At 36.7% G+C, this 20,906-nt stretch overlaps 1 protein-coding gene across 5 annotated transcripts in view; it reads right to left on the minus strand.

Annotated features, from left to right (window-relative positions):
- CCSER1 (coiled-coil serine rich protein 1) overlaps positions 1-20,906 on the minus strand; it is a 623,842-nt gene that overhangs the window by 93,059 nt on the left and 509,877 nt on the right. The window lies entirely within an intron of this gene.

Consider the following 20,906-nt stretch of genomic DNA (forward strand, 5'->3'; position numbering starts at 1 on the left):
AAAACTGATGGAAACTGATAGAAGGAAAAGCCTTTCTAATCAAGCAATTACAGTGTTGGCATAAACCAGCTACTATTAGCTTAAACTTAGCATAGGAAATGAAAATGTGTGAACAACACATAACAAACTACATAAATAACAATATATAACAGATACTAAAACACAAGCAAAACTTTTAGGTTCCAGCTTCCATCTGTAACTCCACTTCTCTGACAACACTCCCAAACAAATATTTTCACTCAAGAATTATCTTTGAGCTAAAAAATTATTGTTTTCTTACTTTTCAGGTGTTTAAATTTTAAAATAATTTTTTTTCTCTATGCTCACATCTGTAGCCAGGTCCATTCTATGGGGAGACCCATTAAATTAATTCATAAATCTAAAGCCCTCTGTTGATAAAGTCAGATGGCTGACCTTGTAACAATGCAAAAGGAAAGCTGGTATTACAGAAAAAGATGCAATAGTGTTTTCAGATTGAATTAACTTTTGGCCAAAGGTATTTATGTTGCAGTTTTACCATTTGGTATTTTTGATAGATCCAGTAACATTAACATTTCTCATCCTCAACTAGCTTTCAGTGTTCATGCTTCTGATGCTCTGATTTCTTTTTATTTCATCTGCTGCAGGCCTAATCCTAACAGATCACTGCTGTATCTTCTAAAGGAGATGATTTGCGGTATCATTTGGGAAAAAAAGAAAACAAATTCGTAAAATCTATTATCATTTGGTACCTCAGTGAGGTACTCTGAGAAGACTGGGTAATCACACATTCACATTTCCCAAATTTGCTCCAGCAGCCTTCAGAAGGGAGCACACAGATTTCTACCTTGGCTTTTCTTTGTGATTCTTCAAGGATGTCATACCTGAATGAGTTAGGAACTGCTGCTCTTAACAAGACAGCAAAGCATGGGAATTTTCTTCCCTGCAGACCACACTGATGCTCAGATACACTGGCCCTGCTCGCTGCTGCTGTCAAAGAACCAATGCACCTGCAGCAGAAACAAAAGCACGTCCCAAGCCCAGCAAGTGCAGCTCGGTGTTGGGAGCACAGAGCTGGCACAGCTGTCCAGACACACATTTCTATTCCCTGCTCCTGCTCTGGCTTTACTATTCCTTCCACAGAGGGTGGGCAACACGTGTTGGTAATCTCTCATAGCTGCAGCAATCACAGCAGAAAGAATAATGGTGACATTTGACATGGTAGTAAGACTATTGCATCACTGCATAAAAAACATTTCCAAAACCATCACCTGTATTCCAGCATGGCACAGCTTCCCTCATGTGACAGAAATAATTTCCTTAGTGAGTTATCATTTGTAAACACCCACGTGTGCTTACCTACGCCAGGCCCACGTACCACCATAAGAAAAAAGAGTTTAGAGTTTGAAGCTCTCAAAGAGTAAAACTAGATTGTAAAGAATTCTTCTCTTACTTCCTAATAATATAACCTTTATGTAAAAGAAATTATTTCTCTTGTCTTGAAGCCTGCACAAAACAAATAGTGTTTCCAGAACCTGGAATAATTAAATTGCACTTCCACTTTTAATTATCTGCAGCAGTTTACTCTATTTATTATTCTGCTGTACTACAAAGAATGAGAGCTGTGTATGAAATGAAATAAAAATAAAACAAAGCTTTTCATTTAATTCTATGTTATGCCTTTGGCACAAGTTTTGGGAACTCCTTGATACCACTGTGAAAACAAACAGCTGAATGATTCTGTAAATGCGAGTAGTACACAGACATCTTGAGCAAGAGCAGGGTCCTGCTATTGTAGGATTTGTGTAAGTCATGGCAAAGGACCATTAGTATCTGAATAACTTCCACTTTGGTAGCCAAGATGATAGAGGTACAAAAGTGTAAAGCAAAGTCATAAAGCAAATCAGGGGCAAAATATTCACAGACAGTTGATCTACCCACTGGAATGGTGGATGTGCTGCCCTCCTGCTTTTGTCCTCACTAGTAAGCCCAGAGCTGCTTTTAAAAGGACCAGCTCTCCCTAGACATTTGCCTGCTGCTCAAGAAGATGCTTCAGAATTATATTGTCTTAAGAATGTTTATGGTAACAACTAAGAGAACTGGAGCAGAAACACCCAGGGACCAATTCTGCTTTTGCAGAAGGGTGTGAATGACCTACCACCACAGCACACAGCTCATGGTCACCATGTGGACCTTGATTTGTCTCAGGAACACTTCCAGAATAAACTAAGCTGGAACTAAACTGCAGGAAAAGGTCAAAGGTCAAAATCTATCAAGCATAAATCTGCTCTGCTAGGAAGAAGTGGATCCACAATCTGCAACAGATTTGGTTTTTTATCTTTACATCTTTTGAGCCAGCTTTTAGACCCCACAAGGACTATGCAGCTTCATTAATTTTTGCTCTCTATCACAGGGATTTTACAATTCCACCTAGTCCTGTCTCCAGACTGACATCCTCTATAATATTTATTAACTTCTGGTTAAGGAGTGCATGCTCTCTTTTATGTCCTTTATCCTGTGTTATTGCTATTCTATATTTCTCCATGTATAACTGGAAATCCATCTATCCAACTTGATGCCCAACTTGTCTAAATCACTCCCTACATCAATGCTTTCTTCGGCAGTTCCAGCTCAACAGAGGATTTCATCATGTTTCAACCTCTTTCTTTTAAATCTTTAATCACATACCAAACAAAATGCTAATTAATAGATTCCTGTCAGGAACACAATCATTTCATCCCCTCCTTGTACCAAACTGCATCCACTCACTTTCTGGCTGCTACTCTCTGACATGATCCTCAGTCCCCTGCCACATTTTCCAATTTGGAACTGCAGTTATTTAAGGCTAAATCCCAAGCAATTATTCAGTTAACTTTCCCCACTGTCAACCAGAGAGAAGAGAAATCTTTTAACATCTCTCCACGAAGTTTACTGTATGAAATCCTCCAAAACTTCAGGGGGAAAAAAAAAAAGAAAAAGAGGAAAAATTGCATGCAGCAAATCAGCCACTGCCAGAGATGTCTATCAAAGGGATCACTCTCTAAGCTCCAGATGGCAGGTCTCCTACAGGAAGCAGCTGGTCCTTTGGCAGCACGTCCTCAAAAAGTGCCAATGGCTAAGTCTGTGGTAATTCAAGGCCACCACAGGAATTTTATGCTGAAATTATTTCAGCTGTACAAGCCAAGCTTTTTCTCTTCAGCAGACCAGAGCCAGTAGCCAGACCCACTGCTCTGTCACATATCTCCTCCATCTCTTCTCTGTGAGGGGGCACATGGGGGTACTGTGTGCTTTGAACTGATTTTAACATAACCACAAAAGTTAGTGAACTCGATTTATTATTCAAGCCGCTGTCTGCAACTTCTTGGTGCAGTGATGTGCTAGTGCCTGTGTAAAACAGCCACCAAACCTATGGAAATAAGAGGTGTAAGATAATGAACACTAGGTCATCTCTCACACATAGAGGATGATACCCTGATTTCCTTATTCAGTGTTTTTATTCAGCCTTTCAGCAGAGGAATTCTTAGAATTTAGGTTCAATATTACTTGTTTTATTACAATTTCTAAACATAATATATTCCATAGATAAAAAACTGACCATAAAAAAATTTTGTTTTCAAATTCCTCTTATTTCTGATCAGGGTATTTGGTATATAGCTCAATCTTATTTCCTCCTTTCTTGCACTGTACCAGTACTCTAGAATCTCCTTGGGACAGGAGATAGGTAGCTTGCTTTCCATCACACTTTAAAAGCCATAAAATGTGCAGCTCCTCTCCCTTTTTTTTTTTTTAACAGAACTCTCCTCAGCACTTAAAAAATGTAAGATGACCACCTAACTTCTGCAAACAGCAACCCAACCCTGTGAGTATCCAGCAGACTTGTTCTGTCCTAGCGTGCAATGCACTCACTATTCACAGCATTGATCTTCCTAAAGCAGCTGCACCGCTCCACAGAGAATGCAATTCCCTAAAAATTAGAACACCTTCTAACTTGCCTGAGCACAATAATAGCTCAGGAACCAGACAATGACACACAATGTCAAGATTTTCAGTCGGGCTGCAAAGCCCTGCTCCTCCACACATCAGTGGCACCAGCTGTAGCCCAATTAAACTCAACAGTGCACAGGTGTTCCCAGAAATGAGTAAAAAAAGCAAACTCCCCTTTAGGGTTCTGAAAAAAAATAGAGTTCTTTAGGTGTCCAAACACCAAATGGATTGGAAATCAGAGAGAGAAAATGACATAGAGAGGAATAACAATAATATGAATTACAATTTAATATAATTTAATGTATATTTAGACTAGAAAATGTGTTCATAGTTTACCTATACAAACTGAGACTTAGGAAACATTTTAGGCCCACTCTTGTTTTAGCTCTGTGTTGAAGGAGTTAATCTAACCTGGGAAAATGGGATGTATCATCCAAAGGACAAAATGCAGTATTTCTAAATAATATTCTAAAGCTTCTTTTATCACAATTTAAAAGCTACCTGCAGAAAAGACATTTTGGTGTAAAGATAACTCAACTACATATCCACAATTCTGGGCAACATTTCCATGTGTCTGTGAACAGAATGGAACCAATTCACATAAAACAGGAAATAGAAAATGTGATCATCTCATTTTAAAAACGTAAGAAACTTTCTAAACTGCAATATTCCAATGGGCTAGTTGAATGAAAAGAATGAAAGAAAACAAATCTGTGGAAATGTATTAACGGGAAAAAAGCAGCCATATTAAATTCATGTTGGAATAACCTTTTTAAGAAATACACTTCATTTTCATGGTAAGAAATTAATCAAACTGAAGATTTGGAGAGTTTCCTTCACCAGTAAAACATTATTGCATTATACCAATAAACTTGCTCCAACAAAATGAGCAAATGTATGTTTATTAATTAAACTACTGGAGAGCCAAGATACTAAAGTAGTCAGCATATAGGATTCATAGATTCACATTCTCTTAATAAAAATAAGAGCATTTATATCAAGTAATTGATCTTACTTTCTTAATGGAAGTTATAAAAGAAGCTGTGGGGCTGTACAGAGAGCACAAACAACAAAAATTTAATAATACTATGAACAACAGTCTTTTCAATTTAAGGCAGTATTTACCTCCATTGATAGGGCCAGCCAATATCACAGAACATAACTAGCAGATGGTCAATTGTATTATAAATTTTTCTAATATACTAACTGGCAACACAGTAGATTTTCAATTAATAAAAAGATATTAATTAGTAATACTGTTAATACTCATGGAACAGATTTTTTTTGGTAATTTAATAAAGTAACAATGGTTCTACAGAATGAATAGGTCAATAAACAAGAAGTGGGTGTTCAGAAACTCAAGAGAGTTAAAATCATAAAGGAAAATAATGCAGCTTCATTTGGTAGACCATGAAACAACATTAAGTCCTAAAACAGTAATTTCAACTGCAGCATGACAATGTGGAATAATTTTGGTCCTGATTCGGGAACTCATTAAAATATGACTTTTTTTATAGTTTTGCTTATCTGACATGTTGCCAATTAAGAAGGATAAAGAGCGCACAAACACATTGGTCTTTACTAATGAACACAGAGGTGGGAAAACAGAGCTGGCCCAAAAAGACATTTTTGTAGCCCTTAAAGTAGTTTGGAAAAGTAGTGATTCTGGCTAATAGATCTCATGTATTCAGCCAAACTCTGTGATGTTTTAAGTTGGAATTTAATAATGAAAATGTCAGGAGAAACTATATATTGTGAACTAAAGATGGCAAACAAATGAATGAGTCTCTGGCACCAGAAACCAGAATTTCATACTTTTTATGTCAATGTGGATGACTGTTTACTGACTCACACTTACTGCATGAAAACAAAGCACTTCCAAAGAGACAAGAAGAGACCAAGTTCCATAGACCTCCTGAAAAATCTATTCACATAAATTCTTTCTATTTTCTCTGGAGGAACAGGCTCACAGACAGGACTGGGTCTTTCTTGCTGAGCTCAATCACACCCCTCCTTTGTAAACAGCTGATGCAAATCACAATACTTAGAAGTTTTTCAAAGCAATAGTAATTTATATTGTTTTTTTCGAACTGCATGCAAAAATAATGATATGTCTCTCATTCTTAATAAGATTGTAGATTATGCTTGATGATAATTGCACTTGTGGAATACTTTTTTTTTTTTTTTTTTTTGCTTGTGGTTGCATGGAAACAGAAACCCAAGTGTGAAAATCTGCAAAGTTAGTCAGCAGGTTTCACGAGACTTAGTCCATTGTATCAGTTATACACCATGAAGGTCAGTGAGGAAATTGGCCTTTCAAAAAGCTTTTCACACATTGGTCCAGTTCCCTGCCAAGTGCCAAATGGGAACCTTACAAACTCTGGAAAACCAGTGCTGTAGACACCTCACCTCAGAACTTCTGCCTAGGTCCAGTTTGCAAAAGAGACTTTCATTTTTTGAGAGTAAAACTTCTCCTTTGCCAGGACTACCCTGCTTTGACAAAGACTCAAATGGTCAAAGGCATTGTGACTCAGCCATGAAAGTGAAAGCCAAGAAAAGGTGACATAATGTCACAACTGTCATAAGCAGTAACAGTTTCCTTGTTCGTGGCTTGGAAACTCTGGTACACTACTAATGGGACACAGTGGCTTTATCTGTGCTTTCAGAAGCCACTTAGAGTTAACAGGGGTGGAACAGCTCTCTTCTAAAGACTTCCTTAATATTGGGAAATAACTGGATTGAAACAGTTGAGAAAGGAATTATTTTTTTTCAACATTTGAATTCATTACTTTTGTTCTGGGTAGTGTGTAAACTCAACTAGTGTGCTCTAGACAGTGCGTGTAGCTGACATTTTCTGATAAGAAAATAGACTTTGTTTTCCCTCTTTGTAAATTCATCAGATTTTGGCAAGATGACTGCAATCAAGCCTAGACTTGGTAGATATCAGATTACAAAGGCTGGGTGCAGATGTGCCCTTTGGCATTTTTGTTAAAAATATTTTTCAATAACACTAGGGAAAATTCTGGAGAGATTACATTAAAGTGAGAAAGTATTTTTCAAACTAGCTTTAGGCAAATAAATATTAAAGAAAAGCTACAGGTACCCTTAAGGATGTCACACTTGTTGTAGGTAAGTACTATACTTGTGATACACAATTTATTTAAAACATAGATTATACGTGGCAGCAACTATCACATAAACACAAATTCCTTCGTGATCACTGGGTTGGAGGTTTTTTGTCACAATCCCTGAGCAAAAGGTTGAGAGGAGATTAAAAAATATGGCTCAAAACAGCTTAGGCACAACCCTCCCAGGAATGAGACTAAAGTGATTACATCACTCTTACTAAGTTACAAAAACTTACCAACAAGAAAAGAAACAGAAGCAGTTCCACCATTAAATGTAAATCTCAGGGAACAAGGGAGCCTTAACAGACAGTTCTTCCTAGAGAAAGCATGACAATTTGGTCCTTAATTTCAGCAATAACCCACTATTTTATCCTAGTTTAATTCCACTAGTCTGGAGGGCTTTTCTACAATGCTTGGAGATGAAACAGAAATAAAATAAAAATACAAAAATCCTTTTGACTGCAAGTACAACCAAGGGAGAACTTAATTTCAAAAAGCCTTAAAAAGGCATTAAAATGCTATCTTTTTTCCCTCCCCTCATTATATAACAGTAGCTAATCCTCTGAATTACAAGTCACGTTTTATACATAGTCTTAAATTACGTTGCTAAAATATTGATACAGCCAGACCTGGTTAATTCAAGCCAGTTTTCTTCTCATTAAGATTTAACAGAGGCTGAAGCATTTATGGTATAATGTCATGCAGACTTAGGGACAAAGGGAATACAGCAAGTGTGAATTAGGTGGGAATTCAACAGCAGCTGAATTACATTAGAAATAAAGAGAATGTTTGATGCAGAGAAAACAATGTTCTCTTTGGTTAATGGTAAGGGGTGAAGACAATGCCAGCCACCCTCCTCACAGAGGCTGCATGTGAGCAAGACTTTGGTGGCCTCTTCTCATCTGCCACCATCTCTGCCCAGTGGGTGCCACTGGTGTGCATCCAACACCTCCCTGGATGTCACACAAGCCTTGCGACCTCTCAGCTGACCCCATTTCAACTCCAGCCCCTCACCACTGCTGCGTGCTGGGCTCTGGGCTGCACACACAGATGAGGTGGTAAATCTAAACTTTTAATTCTGTTGGGAAATAAAGGAGTAGTTCAAGTAACTGCATTAAAAAACACTTTACAAAGTCATCGCTTCGCAGAATGGCAGTACATGCACTGTAGCTTTAGATCAATATAAGATACAACTTCATTTAATCCAGAAGGAACACCAGCATGTAGTAATTGTGACAACACTAACAAATGTATACCTGAGAAGTGTTGCATAGATGTGACAAAGATGTTCCAGACGATTTTAAGTTGCCTGTTCTATTGCAGACTGCAGACCAGGAAACAGCAGCAAAATATCTTTAGAACAAGAGCCTTAATGAGGCAAAAATAAGCCAAAAACTTTCACAAGCTCAGATCCAGTCCCAAGATACTTAACTGAAGCATGATTGCTGTTATGGGTGTTATTTCCTATCAGAAAATTGCCTAACCTAAAGACTATGTGGCATGATACAAACTTAGGCAAAAAAATACCAAAGTTTTCATTCTTATAGAATCTAAGTCCTCAATGATGAATAAAGTTGTTCATGAGAAAATTTGTTACAAAATACAGAAACTGGAAAATCCAAATATTGCAGATTAAAAAAGCACACTTCAATCACATTCCTACAACATTACATCTCTCAATAACAACAACAAAATCTACAAATATAAATGAAACATTGAACCCAGTAGATTAGACAACTTGCTGGTCTACGCTGTGTATGCATTACTACGTGCATTCCTCCCTCAAAGTAATTGCAAAACCTTGGGAATATCAAGAAGGGGAAAAGAAACATTCTTACTAATGGACAGTAAAATTATTATTAAATTCCTTAAGGAAATAGCAAATTCTATCTTTACCAGTATGCAACTGGAATTGACAGAAATGCTGATTTGGAATTAACTTATTTAATTTATTTAGAAAAAAAAATCAGGTAACTTTTCTTAGTATTTCTGAGTTTGAAAAAGACACCTCCTTAGGGTTCCAGCAACAGGAATAAATGTGCAGTAAATCAACACACAGTGTTTTAAAATTATAAAATCTGTAATGATACCCAAATTTGCCTGTTATGGCCATTTACAGATGGATGGTATAAAGCATATTTAAAATTTAGGAGTTTCAGGAGCTTGTTTAAGTGAAATGACACAGCTCCAGGAAGACAGAGACTCTTTCAGTGGAAGAGAAGTCCACTCCCTGCATGCTGTGACAAAACCAGAATTTTCCTGATGGAACATTTATCCTTCAACTACCCCATTGTCTTCCTGCCAGCAGAAAAGATGAACACATCCTCCTATAACATCAGACTACACCATTCATCTCACTAATAATTGAAGAGCAGATAAATGATTCCTTTTTTTTACTGTACACGAGAACCAGAATTCTTAAAAATGTAAAAATCAAAGAATATTAGTTCATGTTGCATTTGAAGGCACTTCCAGGTCTTACAGCAGAACTAATACCCAGCTCTCCAAGCTGTTTCACAAAAGGAACTTGATATCTTATCTCCCGCATTTTAAAGTGTGACAGCTCTGCACAGCTCTACAGAGGTTAAGTGAACTTGAGACTAAAATTCTGCAAACCCTTCTTGAGCAAAAAGCTATGCTGCAGATACAGCTTAACTGTGATGAGGTAAGGAAAATTTTTTGGTGACACAGGATTTTTCACTTGCGCTATTACTTCTGACAAATGCAGAGTGTATAAATAGCAAATAAATCACAGTCTCTATTATTTATCATGCAGCAACCTGGAACTTCCTTCTGACGTCTACAGAAAAGTAACTGAAATATTCACAAGTGTCCTAGTTTTCCATATTCACTAGAATTGTATGAGCAACTACAACTGCAGCCAAGCTCTGCTGGTTTCACACAGAAGTCTTAGCTGGTTTCCTTGGAGAGGTGCAAGGCAGGATCAGAACCAGGGTGTTCTCCACAAAGGCATCACTGCCCAGCTGTTTTCCACTTCCTCTGGTTTCACCAGGTAGTGTGACACTGTCATTGGGCTAAGCAAAACCAGGTAGCACTATCAACTTTTCCTACTTCTGCACAGAGCAGAAAAACAACTAACCTTCCCAACTTATGTGAGAGACGAGAAAGATAATTCTGCTAAACAGGACATTCTGATACTGAAATATAAAGTAAATATAGAAGCTTGAAGACCATAAATTTAAGGCTACAAATGTGCCTACCAGGACAATGTTGTATTGTTCAGTAAATGGCTACAAGATACACTAGTGAAGTTAGTATGAAAAAATGTTATCACCGTCAAAATAGATTGCTACTTAGATGTAATTAAGTGAAAAATTCAGAGAACATATTCTTCAGATTTATGGGAAAAACTCATTAAAACGTTGTGAACAACGTGTCAGATTTAATGACAAATTACATTAAAATACTAAAAATACAATATTAGTGAGTTTAAAGAAAAGAAACTATCACTGGGTTAGTAGTGAGAGTAGTGGTTCAGACTATTGTTTCTTGGGTGGGAGGACAGATCCTACATCCAGTTATTATTAGTACTATTACCACTGTTATTATTAAATCAAACCTTGCTTTCATAGATTATCCAATGGTAGCAAAAGAGGCAACATCTCATATCTGAATAAAATAAATGTCTTTATGCTGGCTTTGTGACACTTAAGGCCAGGCTATGCCTGAACCCACACAAGTCCTTCCAGACAAAACTGACCTGTCAAGATTATTTGAGCCAAAGAGTGAGTTTATACTGGACTGGCACTGCATTTGATATGACTGTGACATTTCTGATTTGTATACCGAGAGGTCCACACACACCATTGCAGCTCTTCTATCAAGAAGTCCACAGACTGGGTTCTGCTTGGGCATGAACATTTAGGTCCAGGCATCATTCACTTTACAAAAGGAATTTTTTCTTCACTGGTCACTGCTGCCCCTAAAACAACCAATTTGCTAAATTGTCTTCCATAGAAAGGAACTGCAAATGAGGAATGATTCATCATTCAGTTCCCCCCAAAGGATTTAGTGTGATGAGACATGGAGAGGCACTAATAGACTGTGAAAGAAGTGTGGGCTGAACTAATTGAGTAGTATCGATCCACCAGTGCCAGCGAGATTATCATGAGCGCCTACAAGTCCTCACAATATGGAAGATTTGAGAACAAGTGAGTGAATTGGGAAAAAATTCATCCCTCCAACTAACTCTCAACCGTGAATTTAGCAGCCCTGTTACAGTAGTACTTAACACACACACACACACACTGCATAGCCTGATTTATCTTTGGAGCTTCACAAATATTAGCTAATTAATCTCTCACCATTGTAGTTTCACTCCACAGCACATCTTAATTTTTCTTTATAATTGAAGCTAAAGATTTAAACTGGCACAGAACTGTGCACTATTTCTAAGGAAAACGCTCAATGACCTCATCCTACTTAATTTGTCACAGCTAAAAACTTTTTAAAAATGGATAGAGAAAATATGCATATTTATAGAATGAACTACAATAATTTCTCTGATTACTATTTAAAATAAAATGCATGTTGACAGTCATTGCAGTCAGTAATCCTGTTTTACTGGAAGTTTAATGAGGGATTTGTAGTTGAAGTTGGTACTTCTGCATTGCAGCCGGCTGAAGTGCTAAAATGTCAAGCACTGACTGATTACTGTTTAATTACAGACCCATAAACAACTTTATATGGCTACAGAATTATTCCCTTAGGTCTTCACAGTGTTACCATCAAGACTAATTTTGAATAAGTGCTTAACTTGTACACTGTATTTGACATAAAGTCTTTTTTGTTTGACATTTTGGCATTAGCATTGTTTAAAATCTGGATGAAACTTTCCCAAGTATCTTTGCAACAAAAAGTTTTGTCTCTTGCTTCTGGAAATCATTTATTAATATATTTTTACTCCCAGACCTTACTTGCTATTGAAGCTGAAAATTGCATCAAGAGGCATGGCAGTTTTGTGAACACATAAATGTTAGCTCAAGACAAGAAAAAAAAATTCACTGCAACTCAGTAGTGAAGGTGTAGAAAATCTAGTGAGTGTGCTCAGTGTGTCACTTCTTACTCAGAAACACAGCAAAGAGTATACAATTATCTACAAAATTATTTTTTCCTGTGAGGGTGAGAAACCCTTCTGAGCTCTTTTGCAATCATGCATGACCTCCATCCCTTTTACAATACTGAAAATGGGCAAAGCAAAGTTTGAACTATGCACAATTATGATTCTTCCCTCCAGGTGATTTAAAAGAGGAAAGAACAAGTAGAAAGAGCAGGGTATGAGGAATTGTCTTTAACTAAAAATAGGGGAAAAGGTAGATGATTGTTTCCAATGGACTGATTTTGGAACTATGTTATGAAATCTTTGCCTTCATCTTTAGATTATCTGACTTCATGAACTATCTAAACAACAACACAGAGAAGCACAAGTTCATTTGGATCAAAATTCATAGAGGATTAGTGTGCCATCAAGCTCTGCGAATCTAAACCGCCCCCAAGAACACAAAAGCAGAGTTTAATAATAAAATATTTTACTACTCACACATGTTTTAATAAAATTTTAAGTTAGCAATACAATTGATATGGCTTCTACTAGTATCTTAGCATTTTTCGTAAATTGCATCATTAATTTAAGAATAAAATGACATGCTGTAGTGCATCAGTCATTAAGGGCACTTCTTCACCTGTTTTACACTGATTCTGTTTATTACCACATCTGCTATTTATTTCTTAATGTCTTACTAAACAGCCTATCTCATTACCTAACTATATCACACACATTTTGAACCACCACACTGTGAGGTCAATTAAAGTTTTTGTTAAAATAGCACAAGAATAGAGTATATTATTTCCTTGGTGTGTATTTTAAAAGCCAGCCTCAGGTTTGTTTGATTATTTTGTGGTTTATGCAAATAAGCCATTAAGCTCCCAAGGAAAGTTTCACATTTCCCAACACATTTTCAACTCATTTTTCTAATCTGAAAGTGTAAACCTAATTTGAGAAGTGTACAGCTTCAGCACCATTCTGTGTATAATGCATTTCCTTCACAGCAAAAGTGATTCTTAACCATTTTTCTAATAAATAGCCTATTGTAGTTATTGCATATTACATTTCTGTCTGTATCTCAGCATATTTTGCTTCTCATAAAAATAATATTTTCACTGCTCTTTTTAAGAACTTAATAGATTTTCTTAAGAACTTAGCTGACTGAAAAGCCTAAAAAACTATTGACTATTTGAAACAGCTAGCCATTTCCTTTGCATTGTCTACTGCTGACAGTCCTGTAAATCTACAGCTTTTACCACAAAATTGAATTTCATGAATCTTTACACCATTATGTTTGCCCTCTTTTCTGCTTCTCCCCAAAAACTGCATTACACTCTGATAAGAGGAAACAAACCCACAATTGGTATCCGCTACCAAGCCCAGTAAGACAGATTTGCAGGGGGTGGCAGCATTGGCACCTGCAGTGCTGTCATGACACTCTTATCTCCATCTTATTTAGCATGTTTTAATCTTGGCACCTTGGCTGAACTCTCATTTAGACCTAAATCATATACCTCCATGGTCCTTCACACAATCTTATTGGTAAGTTGCTATAAACATAGTAAAGGAATGCTTTTTCTTCTCCCCTCAGAAGATGTAAAATCACATTGGTTTTGTGACTGACAATGAAGCTGCTTAAACGAGTTTCCCATCTGCCTGTCCCTTGACTACTCATTCCTGTCTTCAGGAGTGTCAAAATCTCTCTCTACCTGAGCTGTACTGTTATAATTTATGGCACAGCTGCTCAGTAAACTAAATCTGTAATTTGCTATTGATTAAAAATAAACTTGATTTTTTTTAAAAGTTAACCCATTCAATCTGTGCTGTTTCGGTGAAATGGAAAAAAGATATGAAAAAGATCCTGAAAGCATTGCTTTGGCACGTTTGACAGTGTGACAGCATTTTTTTAAGATCAAAATGAATAAGCTTCTGGCTGCCACTTTCTACTATGGCCAATGATAAATGAGTGACTATCATTTACTTTTACTTACCTCTTCTCTTCAAAGGCTTCATACAGATAATAACTCATATTTAAAATTTCCCACATTGGTTAGAGAATGCAGAGAAGCATTACTGCCAACAATTAGATATTCAACTGTAGGATTTTCAAAGCTAACTTGTACAGCTATTCAAATGCCATACTTCTCCTTTTTCAAGGAGAAGAAATGTGAATTTATTGGTTTTGTTCATTCGACACTGGAAATATACAAAAACAACCTGAAAGCATACCATTATCATAGATGATACTATTATCACAAGTTTAGATTACATTCTGAGTTTCACTCTGTTATGTGAATGCTTTAATTTACCCTGACTATAATTTCTGTGCCTCCAACATTTGGAATAAAATATGCACTTGTGAGATTGAGTGCTTTCTTTTTCTCCTCTATTGCCTCATCTACTTGACAACTTCTTCAATTTTTCCTTCCTGCTTATAGAGATTTTCCTGACAGTGGCTAATAAATCATTGTCCCTTAAACATGCTATGAAGTTTCCATAAAGCTGGAGCTTCCTAAATTAGTATATAAATGCACGTATTATCTTTTATGCTGCTGACTCAAGACTGCAACATTTGCAGCTATTAGGGTACCCCAGGGCATAGTATCCTCCTTGGCAAAGAGGCTCTATCAGACATCAGAGCCAAAGGCAGAAGCCTCTTATTCTTGGTGCAAAACAGGAGCAGAAGGGGAAGGAAGGCATTTTGGGGGTAATTTTTGAAACAATATTGTTTCCATGCCCTCCTCAGCTGCATGGCCAAAGTAATTTACGTCTAAGCTCCTTCTAGGAGGCCTCCACAGTGGCAGGGGATCATGGAGAGCAGAGTACTCAGTGCTCATCCTAATGATGCTGCACCACTGTAAAAGGGGAGATTTATGGGCTCAGAAAGAACATAAGTGGTATAGAGCATAATTGAGGACCTTTGAGGTGAGGGCACTCAGTTGACATTACTCCTAAACTGACATCACAAAGAATAGCAACTGACTAAAACAAGAAACCACATTCAAGGTGAGGCTGCCACCAGAGCTACATGTAAACGAGGAGAGAGGAACTGGAAGGGGAAAGTTCAATAACAGGTTGAAATCCTGATTCTACCTAAAATACTCATTAAATTACCTACAACTGATGTAATGACAACTTTCCTTTTGCTCCTCATGCTTTCAATTTCCTTGCATCCTATGCAGTTCAGCTTTATTACAGCAACTTCATCATGGTTGTCGTGTCTTATTCCTCAGTTAGCTTCTGTATTTCCCCCCAATTATGGTTGACTGCACTGTACTGTTACATCTCTCATCCATTCCTCACCAACTTGCTATTTATTTGAAACAAGCGCTATACCTCTGAGCAGAGATATGTCTCCATTACATTATTTCTATATGGGGTGTTTATGTGTAAGTGGTGAAAATGAGAAGGCTTGGTTAGACAAGATAGCAGAAGCACATTTTTCCTGGGTGAAGTATCCGAAAGAAAAAATAAATAAATAATGCTTAAGAAATGAAACAAAAGAAAGAGTGAATTACTACTTTGGAAAGCCCTAAATATAGACAGTTTCAAAGGCTCCTCAGCACTATGAGAAAATTCTGAGTGATGAAAACGGGAGAAGGCAGTACATTTCCCTGGAATAGACTTTTTATTCATATTGATCCTGCCTAAACTCCCTCATGCCCTTCTTCAGGTAAAGTCTGAAATTACAAACCACAAACACCTGTGGCAGTATTTTATCTTAAAATGTAAATTATTACTGAGAGTCAGAATGCCCTGCTGAGAAGCAGGAGGCCTGGGGCCTTGGACACAGATATCCTTGCCCATACTTTAAGGCTTCCTGCAGCGCCATGCATGTGGATCCGTTCTCCTCCAGTGAACAAAAATCTCAGTGACTAATTAGCAGTGTGCATAAATAACTTCTGTGGGAGAGACACATTTTGGAAGTAGTAATTGGCACGCTGTTTAGCTCTGATTTGCAGTTATATTGCATGACCGACATACGGCTGGAAAGAAGAAATCATTCATTGCCTCAGCCTACTGTACTCTCTATTTAAGTAGCTTAGATGAGTGGAAGTGGAAATAAAGTGATTATTCCAATTATCAAAGGCTCACAGGAATACACTGAGCCATGAGAAATTCACCCTCACTTAATAAACTGCTTAAAATTAGCACTGAAAAACAGCAGGAGAGTCAAAAGCTGTGTGAAGTTCAGCTGACCTAACTGCAGCAGCACAGGACAGAAGCAGGTATCAAGCAAACTGGGACACACTCATCTTCCCAGACTGTGCTGAAACAAAAAGCAACTAACACCTCTAAAGGACTCTGGCTAGACCTGAAAACAACAAGAATGACATTTAAATTGAGTTTGAATATCATTAATCTATTTAGATTTACTGAAACACACTGCCCTTTGCTTCCATCCTCTGGCATTTATCCATTACAGCTGTGTTCCAAAAGTGAATTGTTTCATTAAAATCTGAAACAAAAGGGACTAGCGTTTTGAATTACAAAAATTAGGTTTTTTTAAAAGATTATATTTGTTAATAGAGACTATCTGATCACCATGAGTCATTGTCTGCACTTAATTCCATCAAGCATTCATATTCTCAGTCAATTTCAAATATACCCGCAAGCACATTTTCAGAGAAACAGTAATAGTATTTTCTTTATAAAATAAAATTACAGATAGATTTGATTTCCTGCTTTTCCACACAATTATAACAGTGTAGAATTTCAGCTTCTTCATGAGTAGAACTGCAGAGATTTCCTTTAACTTGAGTCCTTGGGGGCTTGGAGTTTTTTTCAGCACTTAATACGTTCTGCATAAAACCAAAACAGACTCAGAAGAAAATCCTCGAGCAGATTTTTAATAATCTGAGTGAAAGAATACTTTGAAATCTCACAATTTCATTTCAGAATAGCACCTGGATATAACATGAAATATCAATTATTCATTGTCTAACGTGAAAGCACAGCACTAATTACATGGCAATTCCATATCACATTTATTATATGTCTTAGAAACTAAATTAAAAATGATAAAAAATATGAAGTATTTAAATGCCAATAGCCATAGACATACAATCTCAATGAAGCAGTTCAAAGTGCCAAGATATGAGAAAAAAAAAAAAAGGCTTTATAAGTGAAAATACATAAAACAGAAAGTTCAGTGACACAGGCCAGATACAAGTAGTACTCCTTGCTTAGCTTCATTTAGTACTGATTACATCTAAAAAGTGCTAGCTGAACCTGTGCAATTATTTATGGGATATTTGTGATTAGTAATATAATACAAACAATGTAATCACAGAAGGCTTAGATTACCAGGACTGCAATTTAAATAGCAGTAGCTAAATACATCTTTTCTTTTTCTCAACTTACTGCAAATGCATGATCCATACGGTCTAATAGCACTTTTGTGTGAATTGCCCCACTTTCTTACCAGCAACATACAGTGCAAAAAATAGGCAGACTTTTTTGGTAGATTTTATTAGCACAGGTGTGAGCAGTGCTCATACTGCAGTATGTACTGGTAAGAGCAGTGCTACAAAATGGGGCTTTCCTGTTTGTTCTCAGACTGTTCCCAGAAGCAAAATACAGACTTGTGTATTTTATTCAGGTCTTGCTCTCCTCCCTTATCAATCATAGGCATTCACTTTAAAAATGGTTTTCGATTACTACAGTTTACTGAACTTTGACCATCTGATCAAGGTTTTGCCAAAAAAATGTAAGAAAAGAGCTGCTGGAATTATACGGTCCTCAAATACCAAAAGAGGTGTCTGAACTTCAGGAGCGATCTTGAGATTGCAAAACCTTAGTAGAAGTGGAATATTTAAATATACAAACAGATTTAAGTCTTATTTTCAGCATGACAGGTAAACTGTGTGTTTCTGTGACCGAAAAGTACTGTTCATATTGTGGAATTGTCTCTACTAATCTGAGTCCAAAAATGCTGCAAAATGACTGAGCCCACCCAGTGGGATTAGACTCAGTTATACAACTATTTATCCATCCATTATGTATGTCTCCAGTTACCAACATTTCCAGCTATTCCTTCTCTAGGAAGATCACTATTAAAAAAAAAATCAATTTTTAATTATTTTAAGTTAAATTTGTGCTTTTGCAAATAGTGATTCTACAGCAGGTGCCATAACAAAGCCATTACCTCACATGATTACAATTGAATCACAATCCTTATCTATCGGCGTAATTGTGCCAATTAATAGATAATTTTACACCCTACATATTTTGCCTTACTAATAAGTAAGGAAAATACATTAAAGTAATGTAATTATGCAACATTGGAACACAAGGGAGCAATGATAGTTTATTCAGATTTGACCTTGCAACAATGCACCTTGCAGTTTGCATGCTACAAAGCTGCAGCTTGCAGCTGTTTAGAACTGCTTCCTATTTATGCCAATAAACATCCTGAATACCTCCAGCCTGTGAACGAGGTACTGAGATGGATCTTAGCAGCACTAATTGCTGTTCTCACTCAATACAATAAAAATGTGTACACCTAAATCCAGCTATTTCAGAGTATTACTTTAAAAATAAGTACTTGCCAGTTGCCTTTTCCTAATTCATAACCATTTACCTAATTTATTACCATTTTACAGTCTGAAGTTGTAGGGACAGATGAAATAACTCGTGTCCTGCCTAAAGAGGAACTGATACAGTAAGTTAAATATGTTTACATGGGAAAATGATTATGCTGTTGAAGTTGTTGCAGAGACACTGGATATCAGAATGAAAAAGCTGAGATATAACTAAAAAGCCTAGAAAGATACTGTGTAATTTTCAAAACTTTTTTTTCCTCTTTCAGAAAAAGTTATACCTCTAGATAGACTGCAGCTTAGAGCCATAAGGACTGTAAGTTGATCCAAAATAACTATCAAATTGAAAGGCCTGGCATTAGAAATGGTATATGAGAGGTGTCACCATCAGAAGCAATTGGGTTACATTCATTTTTACCAGCTTTAGATTTGGCAATTTGCATTTAGAAAGAACACTTGTTCCTTTTTATTTCTTGTAAGAAGAATGCTTAGAAAGACATGATTCATGTTCCACATGTCTAGGTATAATAAATGTGCATAAGCTCATGAACTCACAATAATTACATTAATTTTAATCCCTGAAAAACAGGTCGTAAGACATGGTTTTCCACTATGACTAAAAACAGTTTCTTGCAACAGCTTTTTAATGAAATTTTCTTCTGCCAAGAGCTAAAGTAATCAAGCTACAAGTCAGTGATGTTCAGAAACATCATTAAAAGTTATAAAAATTTGCATGTAAATGAGCGCCTTCAGGATCTTACTACTTTCTCAAAAAAATCAGCTAGCCATGCAGCAATCTGCAAATAACATGTTTCTAAAGGCCACATAAACATTGAAGAATGACAGTTCAGATATAAAACTAGAACAATAAGGATTGACAAAAGCACTAATTTATCCATCTGTGTTTACCATTACATTAATGAAAACTACAGCTGAGCATCAGGTTTTTTTAACATAACCAATCACAATCAGAACAAAACATAACTGAACAGTGCAGCTCAGGGATTTTACAAAAAGGGAACTTCATAGCAAATATGAATCCATTAAAAAGATTACAGGTTCCAGGCCATAACCTGTGGACAACCAAAAACCTGTATAGTACTGCTTTTTACCCTTAAGAAAGACAGTACCTCTTTGACCCAGAAAATTAAAACTTTCTTTTTAAAACACATCAATTTTTAAAATCACTTTTCTGCACCAATGTTATTTCATATTGAATGGGAAAGGAAGAGAGGAAGAAAAGAGGTTAACACAGGAGAAATCTGCTATGCAGAACACTGAGCAGGTTGGAGAACACACAAACATGTTTTTTGACGTGTGAGACCATACCTGGCGATGTAGGAAATTGCCTTCACACGGTGGTAACGATTACACAGACTGTAATCAAGAATGCAATGCGTGACAATGGATGGATGGAAGGTAAAAGAAAAAAAAAAAAAAAGAGAAAAGGAATGAGAATGATATTCAAGCACATATAACAAAAATGAACAACTAGAAAACTTCATGGACATACTGAAGTACCCCCTTCAACTCACTTCAGATCTCTAAACTAAACTGATCATCTTTACAGACCTCACTTCGATTTTTGCTTACTTTCTGCTTGTAGCTGCAGTGAAGAAAGACTGGTTCTCTCTGTGTACCATTTTCTCCATTATTAGAGTATTACTGGAAACACGTCCCACCACTGTCACCAGAGTGCAAGTGGGTTTTTGTTGTTGAGCACCTTGACCTTACATTTTACATTAGGTTATGAACACATAGAGTGAGGTGTTAAACATCTTCACAGCCACAGGGGAAAAATCTCAGTTAAATTAACAAAAGAAGAAGCGTTTAAAATTAATCTTGATATATTCCAAACAGGGTTAGATGATTATATACGAGGTTATAAAATATACATATAAAAATACATAACAACCACCTCCACTAAAACTTCACCCTGTGACTGTGTCTTCTGTTTTTTATATATGCACAAGAAGAAACAAATGGAGGTTTAGAGGAGTACATTTCACACCCAGCTCTGACTCTCTGGTTCAGCAGGGTACCCAAGGGCAGCTAAACAACGTGGTGTGATCCACCTGCTTTCAGAAAGCCCAGAACAGGCATTTATTTGACTACTTGTAAATTTGGTTCCTCATAATTTTTTTTTAGGTGCTGAAACTCCACTTAGGAGGTTCCTGTTGTTTGTTCCTTCACTGATGTGCTTAGGCT

The sequence above is a fragment of the Sturnus vulgaris genome, chromosome 4 (genome assembly GCF_052056855.1).
Source record: "Sturnus vulgaris isolate bStuVul1 chromosome 4, bStuVul1.hap1, whole genome shotgun sequence".
NCBI lineage: Eukaryota > Metazoa > Chordata > Aves > Passeriformes > Sturnidae > Sturnus > Sturnus vulgaris.